At 39.6% G+C, this 18,771-nt stretch overlaps 1 long non-coding RNA gene across 2 annotated transcripts in view; it reads left to right on the top strand.

Annotated features, from left to right (window-relative positions):
- LOC145303578 (uncharacterized) overlaps window positions 1-18,315 on the top strand; it is a 47,840-nt gene extending 29,525 nt beyond the window's left edge. Inside the window, exons 1-3 of one of the 2 annotated variants that reach the window (XR_013873741.1) lie at window positions 14,238-14,536; window positions 16,923-16,971; window positions 17,678-18,315. This is a non-coding gene — a long non-coding RNA (uncharacterized LOC145303578). Of the gene's footprint in view, window positions 1-14,237; window positions 14,537-16,922; window positions 16,972-17,677 lie in introns of those variants that run through there. The other variant, XR_013873742.1, reaches the window with a different exon arrangement.
- The last annotated feature ends 456 nt before the right edge of the window (window positions 18,316-18,771 follow it).

Below are 18,771 nucleotides of genomic sequence, written 5' to 3'. Positions count from 1 at the left end.
TCTCGGGAAGATAGGCTGGCTATAAGAACCCTACAGAGTGACAGCAGTATAATAATTCTGCCAGCAGACAAAGGCAATGCTACTGTGGTGATGGACATGTCGGAGTACTCTGAAAAAATGGCAGGCCTAATTGCAGATGGTAGCTACGGTAAAATAAAGAAGGACCCAACTTTGAAAACCGAAAGAAAGCTGTTACAAATCCTTACCAAAAATGAGGAACACATCGCTCCGATCAGATATAGACAGCTGGTCCAGCATTACAGTAAGCTACCACATATGTACGGTCTCCCCAAGATACACAAAGACGGTATTCCACTCAGACCCATAGTGAGCTGCCGAGGCTCAGCATGCCACCCACTGAGCAGATACCTTGTGGATATAATAAACCCATTAGCAGGCAAGTCAGCAACACATGTAAAGAATTCTGCCCACTTCATGGAACTGATCAAGGGAGCACCCATCAGTACAAACCAAATGGTAAGCCTAGATGTGGTTAGCCTGTTCACTAAAGTCCCAACTAGTGAGGCACTAGCAATAATTCAAGACAAACTAGCTGCGAACCTCTCCATAGAAGAGCGCACATGTGTACCATTGCCAAACTTAATGGAAATGCTGACATTCTGCATAGAAACAACCTACTTCAGAATGGGTACTGACCTATATCGACAAGAGGAGGGACTAGCTATGGACTCGCCATTATCACCAGTGATGGCGAACATATACATGGAATATTTCGAAGACATGGCCTTAGGTTCAGCTCCCTTAAAGCCCACCATGTGGCTAAGATACGTTGATGATACCTTCATACTCTGGCCCCATCAGGAAGACATCCAGGCTCTCCTAGACCATGTGAACTCAATAAGACCATCGATATAGTTCACAATGGAGAAAGAAAAAGATAACCAACTGGCCTTCCGTGATATACTCATATCACGCACAGAGCATGGGTTTAAGACATCCGTATATCGCAAGCCTACCTTCACTAGACAATACCTAAACTTCAACTCCCATCACCCATACAGTATCAAACATGGAATCACAAGCTGCTTACAACATCGAGCAGAGACAATAAGTAGCGACACCATTACATACCACCAAGAAATGGTCAGGTTGAAGTGTACCACGGCGCCTCCGCGTAGAGGTTGTTGTTGTTGTTCTTCGGTCGAGTGGTCAGCGTTGATCGTCTTTGGCGTTGACTCGTCGACAATCGTCCACCGGTCTGCCTTCGCTGTCCGCACGCAGGTTCCAGACAGCTCGAGTTCCTCCAGTGAAGTGACCATACACTGCCCCACCCCACGTTGTGTTCTTTTAAGTGTAAGGCAGCGACGTTTCACACCTGCAAGGAAAAAGGTTAAACACACGGACGACCGGAGACGCTGGCACAAAAGTAAAATAAAACAGAACGCTGTTTTATATATGTAGATAATAAAAGAAATCTTTATCCTGTGTTTTTTTTCCAAGTTCAAATAACTGCACAGTCGAACGAAGGGAGTGAGTGTGTAATTGGTAATATGGCGACTCGGCTGGGTTCCGATCTCAAGGCAGCTGGTCTTTGGAAAATGATCGGCAACGATTAGGATGATAAATTCGTTTCTCAATCTAACCGACCGGGAGGCTGGCTGACCAGTTCGAAAGTGCGCGCAGATCCGTAAAACGGGGTGTTTAAATAATAAAACCTTGCTTGGCAATTCCTTTCAAATGTCATTTTCTTGCCAAATTACATTACTCAAGGCTCTTATCGTATAAATCTGCTGAGGTAACCAAAACTCTTGGTACGGAGGGGAATTCCCTCCTCATGGTTATTTGCGTCATAACTCAAGGGGCGGTCCCCTCACCTCCAACTATCGTGGAGTCGATCCTCTTACTATTCCCAGTGATGTTTGCTAGGGGCTGGTCCTGATTCTCCAACCACCTTGGAATTAATCCTCTCACTATTCCCAGTGACGTCACCCTGGCGTTTCTCTACTTCTTCACCTTAGATCCTCGGATATGTGGGTGAACGGCGGGGTCTATATTAATACTAATTAATATTTCTTTATCTATTTCCGCAAGGAAATACAGTTTCTCCAAACAACATTATTCAGTGGCCGACATGTGGCCATTACCTGTCAACACGCGTCGGCTTATTGTAACTTCTGGCCGACAATCTTTTCCCAAAATATCTTTCTCAAAACAACATTGTCGCAATGGCTCTTCTCCGGGCCATTAATTATATCAACACGGGAACATATGTCCCAGGAAAACGAAAAAAAGTCCCTTTTTCAAAACAGCCATTATCTATAACTTTGGCCAACTCAGCATCTGTCTCGTCAAATTCTATTTCCTCGGTCATCCATCTCAACTTCTTATCAATACGGGAACATACGTCCCAGGAAAAACGAAAGTCTTTTCAAACAGTCATTATCTATGAATTTGGCTAATTCAGCATTTGTCTCGTCAAATTCTATTTCCTCGGCCATTCATTTCAATTTCTTATCTTATTTTATTTACCCAGGATCGGCAATGGCTACCGTCATCCAAATCTGTTCTGTACCTAGTAACCCAGTCAAGTACTTACGGTCTGTTAACTCTTTCAGACCAGAGTCCTATCCTAATATTGTCACATCACTCCCCTTCATTTTTGTCAATTAGCCATAATTGACACAACAATCAAATTACAATGTTTGTCAATATCCAATTCATGCAAAAAAAAGTTCTCAATGAGTAATTGTCCTGTTTTTTTTTTCAATGTCTCCACATGCAAGATCAGAGGCTCTCAACACCTCTTACTAATTACTCTGATTACCAATGGTTATCCATCATGCATTATCCATCATGCATTATCTGGCTCTTTTAAGTCTTTTCTCTTTTTTTTTCAAAGGGTTTCGCATGCAAGATCAGAGGCTCTCAACACCTCTTACTAATTATTGCAACTGTCCACCACTCAGGGTCTGTCTCTTTTAGTTGCTTTGTCTTTTTCAATTGTCTTTCTCGAATCAGGGGTGGTCACAATTCCACCCGAAGATTTAATTTCCACTTCTTCTGCATTCTTTTCAAATAGAACACCAATTGTCTCCCCTGTTCCACCCAGGAGAGCACTCGCCATCGCCCTGCGTTTTATCATTAATTCTCTATGCTTCATTAGTGCTCGTACCACTAATATTACCAGGATTATAATAATCAAAGTTCCAATCACGGCCGACCAACTCAACAAGATATTGGTACCACCAATCCAGCCTATACTGGTTTTTCCTACAGTATCCAATTTATCTCTTAATTGTTCAAATCCCATCTTCTCTATAGGCTTCAGTATTTCGGGAATCTTACTCAATGTTGCATCAGGGAATCTTTTTACTATCGGTTCCCACAATTCTGCCCAACCACTGAGATTATTTCCCATTAATTTCCCAAAGGACTTTTCCCTTTCAAACTTCTCCTCAGCTTGGTAATAAGGTGGGAGAGACATGGACGTTCCAAATGCAGAACAACCTAATGGCAACTCTACCATTGTTAATGGGGGCATCGCCCTTATTGTTCTCGTAGTCTTACCCTCACAAACCATAGATAATTCTATTTCTCCCTGGGTTGCTACCGCCCAGACTCCATCCGATACACTAATTGCTTGTGGTAATACTACATCAGCCAAGATTTCCACTTGACAATTCCTCCTAATGCCCTCCTTATCTCCCTTAAACAGTTCTAACACACATAATTCATAATTACCAGCCACATATATGGGGCTGGTAGAAGTACAAGTCTTCAATGCATCAGCGCTGCATTGGCTTGCTTCTCTCTCAGGTAACATCATGAACTTAGTCCTTGCCAAGTTCAAAGCTATGTACTCAGTTTCCAACCTATATCTTGCCACAGCCCCCAGCTTCTGGTCTGCTTTAGGATAGGGAATGGGAAGATTTATTATCTGATATATTTCGAACGTACTGTCTCTATCCAATAACGGAACTGACATTACTATTATTAGCTTCTCGTTTTCTATCAGGGTCACACAACCCAATGCATTATAGTATTTCCATAACTCCTCTGTAGGATCTACAGGTAAACGTAAATGATGAGATAGTTCGGTCTGTATTTTTATCAGTATTGCCTTCAGATAGCTTGGGGTCACTATACTAGGTGATAGATGCCCCAAGGATAGTGAATCTAACTGGGCTCTAACATGCTCTAATAGGGTTATCAATGACTGGCTAGTTTGTCGCACCCTAGCTGTAATTGACAACAATTGGAAATACTGCTGCATAAAACTGCTCACCTCTTGCAATTCCGATTTCATTGACTCAGTAATATTAGATAATTGTCCTTGTAACTCTCGTAGATTTCTCGTTAACCAATTTATGTGTACTCGGTTTTTGGCTAATTCCATTCTCGTAACATTTAATATCGATACACTATCTCTAGCTACCTGAGCTAAAGTTTTCTGATTCTTTTCCACATCAAGCAACTTTCGCCTGATAGTTTTCACATCATCCTCAGATACTGTGCCGAATAACACACTTAACGCTTTTCCCACTATAGGAATTACTGCCCTCTTCGATCTAGCTTGTAACAGCCCAATGCTTTTTAGATACAAATTCATCTCCTTCCATTGATATTCCATAACCCTAGCTTCTTGCTCTAAGGAAGATAATAGCTTCATGTACCCTTCCTCCTGTACATAGTTACTGACTACTCGTGCTCTGGCCTTATCCAGTGCAATGATCTCATCTTTTAACCCGTCCAACAGCATCCTGTAAGGTTTAAGGTCCACCACTAAGGTAATCAGCCACTTCGACCTGGTAATTATGACTTCACTAACTTTCTTAAAGATAGTATTTCGTTCATTCCTCCACGCATTTGCCGAGCAAATCGCAATCACAATCATCAGCAAAATTCTTCGGTCCATTCCTGCAACAAGATGCAAGAACAATTCATTCTTCATTTGCGTACACCTTTTTTTTTTTCTTTATTAAGTGTTTGTCCTTCCCTAGCCAGCTAAAATTCTCTATAACACAGGTAATTTATTTCGAGACATAGTCAAGGACCAGATGAGATCCACCACACCCGAAGCAAAATGAATGGAGGGGCCCTCTCCACCCACCAGCCTATCCGAGCACCGCCAACCCCTACCGATCCAAGACACGTCTACTTTGCAATACCTCACTCACTCAATCTAATTTTGGGGGCTCAGCATTCTTGGCTCCCCTCAACCGATATTTAATGGGTATCTCTTTTTCTTTCTGCCACCTCTCACGAAGTTGGGCAAGAGGTATCTCATCCTCTGACTCCCAATCACTTCCACTGGTTCTATCTCCAGCAATTGACATCGGCGGCTGTTCATTGACTTCTCGATCTCCAGGTTTTATCACTTTATCTCCTACAATTTCCGTTACTTCGAAGACTCGTGGGTCTTCTATCAGATTATAATCACTTTCCTCGCCTGATTCTTCCTCCTCAGAATCTGCTAAAGTGACCTTTCTCTTTTTCCGTCGTGTTGGCTTTAACTCTGGTCCTTCCCAAGTATCTATTCTAGCCAACTTTAACTCATTTGCATGGGCTCGTTTCACCTTCCCTGAAACTTGGTCCCATATCACAAACGTGACCGGTCCGGTCTGATCTACTATTCTATAATAAGGCTCCCATCTAGCACTCAATTTGCCCTGTCGCAGATTAACCTTATAATACACTGGGTCTCCAATTCCCAGCTTTACTTCCTCTCTTCCTTTATTAATTCTGGCATTACGCCTTTTCTGAGCACGGGCGATTCTTCACCTCGCTTGCGCGAATATTCTATGCTGCTTCTCAATTATCAGTTTATGGTGATCCTCACCCATGTACTTTCGTCGTGGCTTTAGCAAATTGTCCACTGGCAGCACTACATCTCGCCCAAATATCATATAGTACGGTGAGAATTTTGAAGTTTCATTCTCACAAAATCTCACTGCAGCTAGTGCCTGTGTCAAATATAAATCCCAATTCTCCTCATTGTCTTCACCAATTTGGACAATACATCGGCTAAGGTCTTACTCTGCGGGTGATATGGAGATGTCGTCACATGCTCCACCCTCAAACTCTCCAATGCTTCACGCATTATTCTATTTATATTCTCAGGTCCATTGTCTGTGACCAATTGCACAGGTGACCCATAGCGAGGGAAGATTTCAGTCAAGATCACATCTGACACGGTCTGTGCCTTTTTATCAGGGATGGCATACGCTTCTGGCCAATTAGTTAGCCAATCCACAAAACTCAATATATATTGATTTCCCCTGGGGGTCTCTCCATATGGACCTAATATATCCATGCTGACTTTTTCAAACGGAAAATTCGGTATGTCAGTCTCCCTCAAGGGGGCCAATCGCTGCCTCCTACCCTGGACTTGACATACCTGACAGCCATTCACATACTCTGTGACTTCTACATATAATTTTGGCCAGTAGTACTTTCGGCCGATTAATTCATGGGTCTTATCAATTCCCATGTGTCCCATCCTTTCGTGACACTGTACGAGGATTTCCCGTCTAAGTGCTCTCGGGACAAACATTCTCAATCTGGGCTCTTCCTCAGCCCCAGATAGGTAATATAACACATCGTCATGCACTATCAACTTCCTCGCTTTTCCAGCCTCCACTTCTTTCCTCAAGGCTAGTATTTCTTCATCCCTCTGACTATTCTCGATTACTTCCTTCCAGTGTGGGTCACTGACAATCACTGAACCACCCGTTTCATCTTCCTCTAACTCAGGTCTACCCTTCAAGGTATGCGCATTTAAGACATTCACCTGGTAAGCCCTATCATCTACTCCAGGCTCTAAATGTATCGATTCTGCTTCTAACTGTTTAGGTATTCGGGATAATAAGTCAGCACAAGTATTATCCTTTCCCGCCAAGTACTCAATTTTACAGTTATAGCCACTCAACTTCAGCGCCCATTGCTGGATCTTCTTATTCGTCCATTCTGCCTCCAGCAGATATTTCAGGGGTTTATGATCAGTTTTGATCGTAAACACGGCTCCACTAAGGTAGTAGTCTAATTTTTGTACTGCGTACATAATTGCATACGCTTCCTTTCCTATCACCGGCCATCTCTGCTGTGTCTCCGAGAGCCGATGTGACAAGAAATACACAGGGACCTCCTCCAGTATATTTGGCACCGGCCCGTCCCTGTCTGGACAAGGTTATGTTAATACCGCACCTATGCATCTATCACTGGCGTCAGTGTATAAGACCATAGGTCTGCTCAAATCTGGGTAAGTCAAAAGTGGAATTGCTGTTAACTGTTCCCTAAGACAATCAAAGGCTCGCTGACAATCCTCCGTCCACCTGAATCTAGCGTATTTCTTGGTGAGAGCTATCAGTGGTCCGGCCAATCGCGAGAAGGCAGGGATAAACCTTCTATAGTACCCAATGGCACCTATAAATCCCCTCACTTCTCTAACACTCTTGGGCGCAGGCATTGCCCTGATTATTTCTACTTTATCCAAATCAGGTTTTATCCCTTCCTTATCGATTATAAATCCCAAATACTTCGTCTCGTCTCTCATAAATTGACACTTTGGCAATTTTACTTTCAGGTTGTGTTCTCTCAACCTCTCCATTACCTTTTCTAAATGCTTAATGTGCTCTTCAGGCGTTTTGGAGAACACCAACACATCATCCAGATAGGCCATAGCAAAGCCCTCTAATCCTTCCAAAACAATAGACATCAATTGGGTGAATATCCCTGGAGCATTAGATAAGCCAAAGGGCATCACTCTAAAATTGAACAGCCCTAAGTGACAGGTAAAGGCTGCCTTCTCCCTGTCTACTTCGTCTAAGGCCACTTGCCAGTAACCGGATCTCAAATCCAATGTTGAGAAACAGACTGACTTGCCCAACAATGCTAATATATCATCAATTAAAGGCAGGGGAACGGCTACAGGTTTAGTGATAGCGTTTAATTTCCTAAAATCTACGCAGAACCTATGTCCCCCGTCCTTCTTTTCCACTACCACTATCGGGAAACTCCAAGGCGATTTGGACCTCTCAATTATACCTGCCTCTAACATATCCCTTACGGCTTCTTCCACCACTTCTCTCTTATGAATGGGAGTCCTATAGGGCTTTAACCTTATAGGCTGATTATTTCCCGTATCAATTTTCATTGAGACAGTCTGAGTCTGTCCCAATTCTCTATCATCATTAGCCACCACATCTCGATTTCTTTTTAACAGATCTCTCACTCTATTTCGATATCTCTCAGGTACTATTATCTCCTCTTCCCTAAGTTCTGTCAATTCTTTTCTTTCCTTCCTGTCCCACCGTATTTGACTAACGTTACGTAGTGGTAAGGCGTACCCCATCTCCTCACCCTTCAGTATTTTTACGGTTTTACCGGACGTATTAGCTATCAGCACAGGGATTATCTCCTCCCCCTGCACTACTGATTCACACAGCATTATTCCTTCTTCATTATCACGGTATTTATCTACAGGTATTATTTGATGGGTCTCACCATCCAACCCCATACCCCTTATCTGACCTTCACAGGATACCACCACCCTCGGGGGTATCTTTGTATCTTTGTTCGCTACTACCACCAGAGTACCAATTTCCTGTCCTCCCAAAGGAACTTCCACCTTATCCAAAATTAGCTTTGCTGGTTCAAACTCCAGCCGAGCTCTTCGGGCTTTCAACCAATCCTCTCCTAGGATTAATTCTTCACACACATCTGGAGCCACATACAGGGTGTGATCAACTTCTACACCCCCTACCTTTATGGGACATAATATCCTCCCATCTAGCCTCATCTGGCTGCCATCGGCCTGGCTCACATCCAGATCGGGTTGTAACAGAGTCCGTTTAACTCTCAACCTCTTTATCACCTCACTATTCACTAGTGAGACTGAAGCGCCCGTATCGATCAAGGCCTTTACTTTAAGACCTTGAACATAGGCTTCACAACTTAATTCGCTCAGCTCTGTCAGTGTCGAATAGACCGTTGCTCTATTCTTCCTTTTCCTAGATTTCCACACACGCGACATAGGAGCTGGCAATAAGAGTTTCTCCCAATTTTCCTTTTCACGGCAAGTCTTTTTCAAGTGACCCACTCCTCGACACAGCCAACATCTCTTTCTTTTGCAAACTTTGGCTACGTGGTCAGTCTGACCACAAGACCAACACTTTCTAATTGTATTACACTGGGCTACCCTCCCTTTTAGTTCCGAGGGGGCAGCCCCTTCCCATTTCCCTGGTTTCTCCGTTTAGAGAGGGGCTTAATTGAGGAAGGCTCTCTCCTTCTCTCAGGGGGTCTGTCTAATAGTCTTCCTCCTCCATTGTCCCTCGATGGACACTCCATGGAGCGATGACCCTCTCCCCGACACTGCCAACATATCAGTCCGGAGCGTCTCTGGGGTGGATCATGGAACCCACGCCATCTTGACCAATTCTGGCGCCTTGGGTCAGCCTCTTCCTCCCAATTTTCCTGCCGCCTATATCCCACTCCCCTCCCTACTGGAGGTCTGTAAACTTTCTGCCTTTCTTTTGGGGTTTTCCTTGCCCCCGATCCCCCATCACGTGCCCTCTCTATCACACTCACACTCTGTCTGGCCATCTGTACACATCTGGCTACATCGTCAGGTCTATCCTTTAAGACCTCTCTCTTGATGTCCTCATCTAAGAGGGCATCTATAAAACAGTCAGCCATCCGGGTCTGAAGCACAGGCTTCGCCCGGATTTCATCTTCAGGGAAGGCCAACAGTGTCAATCCCTTGATTCTTTCGGCCAGTTCGGCAAACGATTCTCCCTCTCGTTGCCTAACCTGCCCCAGGCTCCTCATGGCCTGAATTGTGGACGGCTCTCCCGCATATTCCATTTTTAGTTTTTCTTGAAGCTGAGTCCAGGTTATCCCTGGATCCTCACTCAACTCCTTGTCTATAAAATCGGACACTAACCCCTCTGCTGTCTCAAATGCCAGCAGAACCAACTCTCTTCCCGACAGACTATACACTATCTCTTTTTTTCTAATGGCCTTTAGCCAATCGTTCAACTTCAACGGGTCCCCTCCAAACGAAGGCATTCTCACATTCGTTAGTATCGTCTTAAATTCCCTGGTTATTTCCTCCACCCCAGGCACATCTGTCTCTACCGATCCGCCCCTACTCATTGTTCCTATAAGATTCCCTTAGCAACAATATCCAAAACAACAAACAATAAGACCTTCAATTCGCAATAATAATAATAAAAAAAAACAACAAAATTTTCCTAACAACAATAATCAAAAAGAAACAACACTATTTTCTCAATAGCTGGAAAAAAAAACAAACAAACAAGCGACAAGACACGGCGAGCTCTATCCCAGATGAAACGAAAATAATAACAAAAAAAATAATCAAAAGGGGAAACCAAAAGGTGTCCTACCTGTCGCTGTTCTCTTGTGGCTGGTGTTCCTCACGTGCTGGGTCTCTTCACGGTTGAATGTCTCAAGTGTTGATTCGAATTCTCTGACTGTTTCGCATTAAACGTTTCAATTGTTCAATGTCTCAAGTGTTGGTTCGAATTCTCTGCCTGTTTCGCGTTAAACGTTTCAATTGTTCAATGTCTCAAGTGTTAATTCGAATTCTCTGACTGTTTCGCGTCGGATTCCCCCAAGGGTCGAATCCTGGTTCATAACGGCACCAATATGTACCACGGCGCCTCCGCGTAGAGGTTGTTGTTGTTCTTCTTCGGTCGAGTGGTCAGCGTTGATCGTCTTTGGCGTTGACTCGTCGACAATCGTCCACCGGTCTGCCTTCGCTGTCCGCACGCAGGTTCCAGACAGCTCGAGTTCCTCCAGTGAAGTGACCATACACTGCCCCACCCCACGTTGTGTTCTTTTAAGTGTAAGGCAGCGACGTTTCACACCTGCAAGGGAAAAGGTTAAACACACGGACGACCGGAGACGCTGGCACAAAAGTAAAATAAAACAGAACGCTGTTTTATATATGTAGATAATAAAAGAAATCTTTATCCTGTGTTTTTTTTCCAAGTTCAAATAACTGCACAGTCGAACGAAGGGAGTGAGTGTGTAATTGGTAATATGGCGACTCGGCTGGGTTCCGATCTCAAGGCAGCTGGTCTTTGGAAAATGATCGGCAACGATTAGGATGATAAATTCGTTTCTCAATCTAACTGACCGGGAGGCTGGCTGACCAGTTCGAAAGTGCGCGCAGATCCGTAAAACGGGGTGTTTAAATAATAAAACCTTGCTTGGCAATTCCTTTCAAATGTCATTTTCTTGCCAAATTACATTACTCAAGGCTCTTATCGTATAAATCTGCTGAGGTAACCAAAACTCTCGGTACGGAGGGGAATTCCCTCCTCATGGTTATTTGCGTCATAACTCGAGGGGCGGTCCCCTCACCTCCAACTACCGTGGAGTCGATCCTCTTACTATTCCCAGTGACGTATGCTAAGGGCTGGTCCTGATTCTCCAACCACCTTGGAATTAATCCTCTCACTATTCCCAGTGACGTCACCCTGGCGTTTCTCTACTTCTTCACCTTAGATCCTCGGATATGTGGGTGAACGGCGGGGTCTATATTAATACTAATTAATATTTCTTTATCTATTTCCGCAAGGAAATACAGTTTCTCCAAACAACATTATTCAGTGGCCGACATGTGGCCATTACCTGTCAACACGCGTCGGCTTATTGTAACTTCTGGCCGACAATCTTTTCCCAAAATATCTTTCTCAAAACAACATTGTCGCAATGGCTCTTCTCCGGGCCATTAATTATATCAACACGGGAACATATGTCCCAGGAAAACGAAAAAAAGTCCCTTTTTCAAAACAGCCATTATCTATAACTTTGGCCAACTCAGCATCTGTCTCGTCAAATTCTATTTCCTCGGTCATCCATCTCAACTTCTTATCAATACGGGAACATACGTCCCAGGAAAAACGAAAGTCTTTTCAAACAGTCATTATCTATGAATTTGGCTAATTCAGCATTTGTCTCGTCAAATTCTATTTCCTCGGCCATTCATTTCAATTTCTTATCTTATTTTATTTACCCAGGATCGGCAATGGCTACCGCCATCCAAATCTGTTCTGTACCTAGTAACCCAGCCAAGTACTTACGGTCTGTTAACTCTTTCAGACCAGAGTCCTATCCTAATATTGTCACAGAAGAATACCCTCCGTCGTAACAACTACCCCGATAGCATACTATCCACCAGACGTGTTAATAGTATAAGAGAGGAGAATGAAACCCAAAAACCTCCAACGGTCTGCCTACCATACATACGAGGCATCTCCGAAAAGATTCAGAGAATATGTGCCCCCTACAACATCAGGACGGTATTCAAGAGCGAGTCAACACTCAGACGACACCTGGTACGAGTGAAGCCCCGCATGGAGGAGAAGATGACCAAAAACTGCATATACTCCATCCTATGCAGTTGCAGAAAGGTTTACAAGGGTGAAACATGCCGCCCCCTTAAAGTAAGGGTGGAAGTACACCGAAAAGCGGTAACTAAAGGGGAGACGGAAAAATCGGGTATAGCCAACCATGTCTGGATGGAGAGGGGGGACCATCGCCCCCTATGGGATGAAGTAAAAATAATAAACAGAGAGACCCACTGGAAAGTGAGAAAAGTTAAAGAAACAGCTCACATGCTCGGACATAACAACCTACTGAGCAAACCAAGCATAGAGCTGAATGCAATTTGGACACCTCTGATAGAGAGAAAACCTTGAATAACAACATAGGTTTAACATTAACAAAACACAACTAAGAATTGTCCTAGTGACATATGGCCGAGTGGTCCTAGACGTTGTATCAAAGTTTACAGTTACCCAAAGGTGCTGAGTTCAATCCTGAATGAAGGCAGTGAAAAAGTAACATTCAAAACAGAGAATCAGCAACTATGTCCCAAAGCCTAGCTGGAGTCCGAACACGGTACCCCCGTAATAATAATAAAGGGTTTGGTTCGAGACTCCCAACAAACGGTTCCCCAGTTCGATACAAAACACCTGACGAAGGCCGGAGGGCAAAACGGCCGAAACGTTGTGACAATAACAACCAAGATGAGGAAGTCAGTCCGACAATCTCAATCAATGTAAACAAATTGTTAGTTGATTTTTAAATAATAAATTTATGTCTTAAACTCATCATTCTCTGCGATAAGTAAAACTCCAAATATCCGAACATTTCTTAAACTAAAATCGATACTATTTAATGAACTCATTCGATAGGGACGGCAGGGATCTCATATGCTATAGTTGTGTTTATTTTTTTTTAACGTTTTTGTCATTAGAATCGGGAATCATATTGGAATCGGAAATGTAGAACAGAATCTGTAATTGTATCGGATTTGGGGAAAAGTTTTGGAATCGTTCCACCACTAATATATATGTATATATACTAGCAGGCTGCCCAGTTATAAAATATGCTTAAATTTATTTGGATTAATGCAGATTTTGTATTTTTATAATTGGATCCAATATATAGTAATGATTTAAAAAGAAAAACAAAAAAAACTTGTGCACCACCACCGAGAATCAAAGTCAAAACGTTTAGCTTACGATTTAGTTTTTCCTTTGACGTTAATGCTTGAGCTATGAAGACATGTTTGCTGCAAGGCTAAAAATTAAAATATGAACCAATAGCTAAAAAATTACACATGTTTATTTGTAATGACCTTGTTTGACATTCACCTGGCAAATTCCATTTTTTAAATTTTCACTTTTGCACTGATTTTTCCGCGACTAAAACCGAAATATCAAATTTTGTATGGGTTTGAATACCCAATATATTAAGTTTTATGTCTGGAGATCAAAAACTGAGAGGAGTTTGGTAGGCAAAATTTTTTAAACAAATATATATATATATATAATATATATATACACGCATACATAAATATATATAGAAACAGGTTTGTGTTTACTATAACCTTTTTATGCAAATATTACACAAGTATAAATCATGTAGAATATCTGCATGAATATAATAATTAACTAAAGATAATCTATAAGAAAACCGAAAAAAGACTAATAGAGAATTAAAATGAATATTTAAAAGAATGTGCAAATTAGATATATCTTTTGCAGATATATGCAATTTCACGACTAATATATAACAAAGTTGAATTTTCTTTTTAAATAAATAGAAAAAAGGGCTTTTAATATGAATATCAATATCCAAAAAACTAAAATTTATAGGAGTGTGTGTGTGTGTGTGTGTGTGTGTGTGTATATATATATATATATATATATATATATATATATATATATATATTATATATATAATCACCTTTTTTGGCAATTTTGAGCAACTATTGATCAGAATTTAACAGATGAAGGTTCATTGGAATTTGTGTAGTGAGTAATGTGACAGTTGTCCATATTAAGAGGACCATCCAGAGGCTATTTTTGGCACTTTTGTACAGCCATAAAATGTTTCAATCAGTAGTTAGCTAAGCCCCTTTCAGAAGCGAAAGAAAGAGTGACAAGACAATGTGATTCTGCAAGGCAATTGAATTCCTGACCATCACCAGCTGGTATGAATAAAGTACATTGGGATAATTTTAATCTAACAAAATATAGTAAGTGAACTCGTTTTTTAACTTCAATTTCTATCGGAGAAAGTCGAAAATTTCATTTTATTTTTTATTTTGATTTTTTGTACTGCAAAACTAACAATTATATTTTTCAGTCCGTTCTTTTAATAATAAAACTTTTCACTGAGTATTTACAAATATTTTAAAGTTAGCATTTTTCACAGAAGTTTTTTTTTTTTTTACAATCGGTGAATTTTCAATATTTTAGCACTGGGCGTTACTTATTTCTTTGAAATATATTTAAAACTTAAGTTTTGTTTTTTTATAACATTTTAACTGTAAATAATTTACATGACTGGTTTGTTTTACTATACACATAGATTCGAAAAAGTTGTCAAAAAAACAAATATATAACAAATAAATGTTATCAAAGATAAGATAAGTTACTTTTCTACCTAACTGGATATGTTTTAGTGTTTTTTATTTAATGTAAAGTGTTTATTCAGCTCGAAACATACAGTGTTTACCAATGTATTTGAAAAATGCAAATGGCGGCATGCTTGTTAGGGAAAACGAGTTTAAACAAAAATTATACAAAAAACTGTTAGAAACTCACTCAATATATGTTACTATGACATAGGCGGACATATGTTCGGTGGGTTTCTAATGGTATTTTGTATAATTTGTTTGTTTGAACTAATTTTCCCAAACTTACCGAGTTCAATAGCGAGCATGCCAACATTATTCTTTTTAAAATATATCGATAAACATTGTACGATTTTTGAAGCCATTACACGTTTTAAAGTGAGTAAAACCATTAAAACCTTTCCAAATAGAGTAACTTATCTCGCCTTTGATAACATTTATTTGGTATACATTTGTTTTTTGACAACTTTTTTGAATCTGTGTACAGTAATACAAGCCCAAAATTTAATTTAACTTGAAAATACTATTTAAAATACACGTGCATACACTGCACAAGCACCCTTATCATAATAATAGTAATAATAATAATAAACTGGTGTAGATGACATTGACTGGTGCCACATCAACTAGTTGTGAAGGGTCAGGGAGGATGGAAAGACCGAGGTGGGAGAGTATTAACCAAATCTCCACTGGAAGTGTGCAGTTCAAATCTGAAACTTTGGGGAGGCATTTTGTCACCCAAAACCCAAGAAACACCAATGACTGATGTCACTGATTTCTCATTGGCAACGGCTGTTGCGATAACATCCAATCATCTGCACAAGTGGTCAAGAGATGGAGAACACTGGAAATCTGGGGGGGGGGAATTATTGTCACTTGGTCTCCAGGGAACACCACAGGTTACTGCCAGTGAGCAATCATTGATGATGGCCTGTGAGATAACTAATACGCTACACATTTTGATGAAAAATATGGGGGAAAAAATGGACATAAAAGAACAGAAAACCAAAACTTTAAATATAATTTATGTATTTAAAGTAATAGTTATTTAAATATTTCAACATATTCTTGTGGCCAAAATCCAACTTCCCAATAAGGGGCACTCTGGATAGGAACAAAAATAATCTCAGTCATGAAAGATTTCTCCTCCACCGACCAATGACAGAAAAAGTAAAGTGTAGCATCAAAACAGATACTACACTGATCTTGTTCCGAAGGCCAAAAAATATTTGTTTAATGTATCTTTAATTGTTTGTTCCTTAAATTCATAATTCAGTTTTATCAGTGTTAAATTGTATATTGCTTTAAAATTACTTAATTTTACATAGATAATATTTATATTTTTATTGAATAAAGTTCAGTTTCAGTATTAATCGAATTGTGTTCCTTTTTCTTTTTAAAAATATTTTATTGATTTTTTTCAAATGGCCCTCATATAGTACTGACAGTCTGACAAATCTTACCTACATTACCTGCAGACATTTTTCTGTTACCAGGCCTTCTTACTCTCAGTGGGCGTGATAAAGCACAGCCACTTGTAATTAAAACTTTTATTTTTTTTACTGCAATGTTTATTTTCTTTTATAAAGGAAAAAGTGGTTTTATAATTTTCTACAAAAATTGAAAAATTATACTTTTTTTTTTTTTTTTTGTTATCTAAAAAAAAAAGCTTATTTTGTTAATATGAATCTGTTTACCTAATTAAAATTCTTCTTTAATTAAAATATTTTTATATAAAAATTCATACTTAACTTTATATTTTTTAAATTCTGAAACTGTTGACATTTGTTTACAAATATTTTTCCTAAAAATTCAATCAACAATTTTGTTTGAAACTTATTTTCAGTACAAACTACTTACAGCAGCAATTTTATTCACTGAAAATAAAATTTTGATAGTGAAATGGAGTGCAAGTCTGGTCTATTGTTGTTTTGTCCTACCATACTTCAAATTAATCGTTAGTAAAAATTATCCCACTTTATTAAATTTATTTTATTTTTTGTAGGGGCCCAGAATTTCGATTATGAAAATTATTTTCAAGATGATAAAAATTGGTAAATTTTTATTTTCTTTCCACCATAACACCTTTAAAATTACTTTGGGTTCTTAAGTATGCTGAAAACGAATATCATTTGTTTCTTGCGATTTCGTTTACACACATGTGCACAAGTGTCAAAAATATTTGGACATACAAAATAGCCACCAATGATAAGGAATTACATTCTATAATAGAGGTCTTAATATCTGGAAAACTATCGTTAAAATATTTCTTGCAATTATTTTTTCAAAATATTGAATATACGGTGCTTAATTAAATAATGTTAGTTTGAGAGATTATTTTTTGAGTTACATCGATTTTAATTAACTTGACTTTGATACAAAAATGTTAACATCTATGATGCTTTTTTCCATAAAATAAATTTATTTTATTTTTATTTTTATTTTTTTTTTTTTAGTATTTAAGTATTACTTTAAAGATGTTTTTTTTTTTTTTTAACACTTTTTTCACGAAGATTAAAAAAAAAATAGATTTATTATATTCTGATTGTTAATTATAAATATTGAAAATTTCAAGTGAAGGGAGGCGGTCAATGTTTTTACATTTTGGGGATTTGCCATTCACTTTGCATATTCCTATTAAATATTTTTTTAGCTTTAACATTGCTTGATAAAGCAACATTTACTGCTGCTTTCAAGCACTATCACAATTACTTTTTGCATTTTATAAGACAATAATTCCTCATAAATCCTTTGTTGCAGTTTCCACCAAAAGAAACCGCTCATCAAAAAAGATCCCAATTCAAAACGTAAAAACCACAACTGGCGACCCTTTTGACAAATACTTTGACGTGAATAATTATCCCGTGAAACTCCAAATAGCACAATTCCTGCTAGAATTATATTCACAACTTTCCCAGCTTCAATTTGATATGACACATGAATATAATAAACCTCAAACAGCTGACTCCCTACAGCACTTTAAAGGCACAAACACAAATCAAGACCGAAAAACGACGATCAACGCTGCAAAGCCACAATGTCTAGAACTACGTCCGCCGAATGAGTATAAATACAGCATTTTTTTTTTCAACAAGCAGTCAGTCGCGGCTAGATCACCGCACAGCAGCAGTCATATCCACACAGAACTGTTTTGACTTTACCTCCCCAACAGCAGCCGAATCCAGTAGCAGCAGCGATCACTTGCTGTCGACGCACCCTATTCCCAGCAGTCTAGCTTCTCAAGCCAGCACATGTTTCCTGTAGCCACTAGCGACGACCTCGCAACCATGCCTGTTTCCAACACCAGCTGGATTCCAACCCTAAGCCTGAGACCTACTGCCATTCAGTTTCTTTGCGAAAAATAAACCTGAACGGATCTATATTCGTTCACAACGGTACCCGCTGCATTTTTCATCCCTTTTTTTTTTGCCATTGTCGTTTTTCGTTTTCTTGCCTGTGTCATCTTTTAGTTGTAGGGTCGATTGCTACAGACATTCGGCCCCGCAACACCTTCTCGATTGGAGCAGTTGTAATTTTTTTGTCTTCTCTATAATACCTTTTTTGAGCGAGCTGAATTACCCTGATCTCTACATTAAGATGAACAGCAGTTGACAAAAACAATTTGACATCATAAACATTACCCAAAGTTTCTTGATCTGGAATAAATTTAAAAACTTTAAAATTTAATAATTTAACTACAATTACATTTTAATCGTTGGTGCTATTGCATCACAATATTTACAGTTGAAAAATTTTATCACATGTATGAAACTACCCATGATGGAAATATTGTGCACCAAGAAATCACGTACATTGATAGTCTTTTTATTTTAAAATAAGAAAGCCCACCTTAT

Source organism: Euprymna scolopes, chromosome 19, assembly GCF_053919585.1.
Source record: "Euprymna scolopes isolate OS-2025 chromosome 19, ASM5391958v1, whole genome shotgun sequence".
Lineage (NCBI taxonomy): Eukaryota > Metazoa > Mollusca > Cephalopoda > Sepiida > Sepiolidae > Euprymna > Euprymna scolopes.
This window is presented reverse-complemented; position numbering and strand designations above follow the sequence as displayed.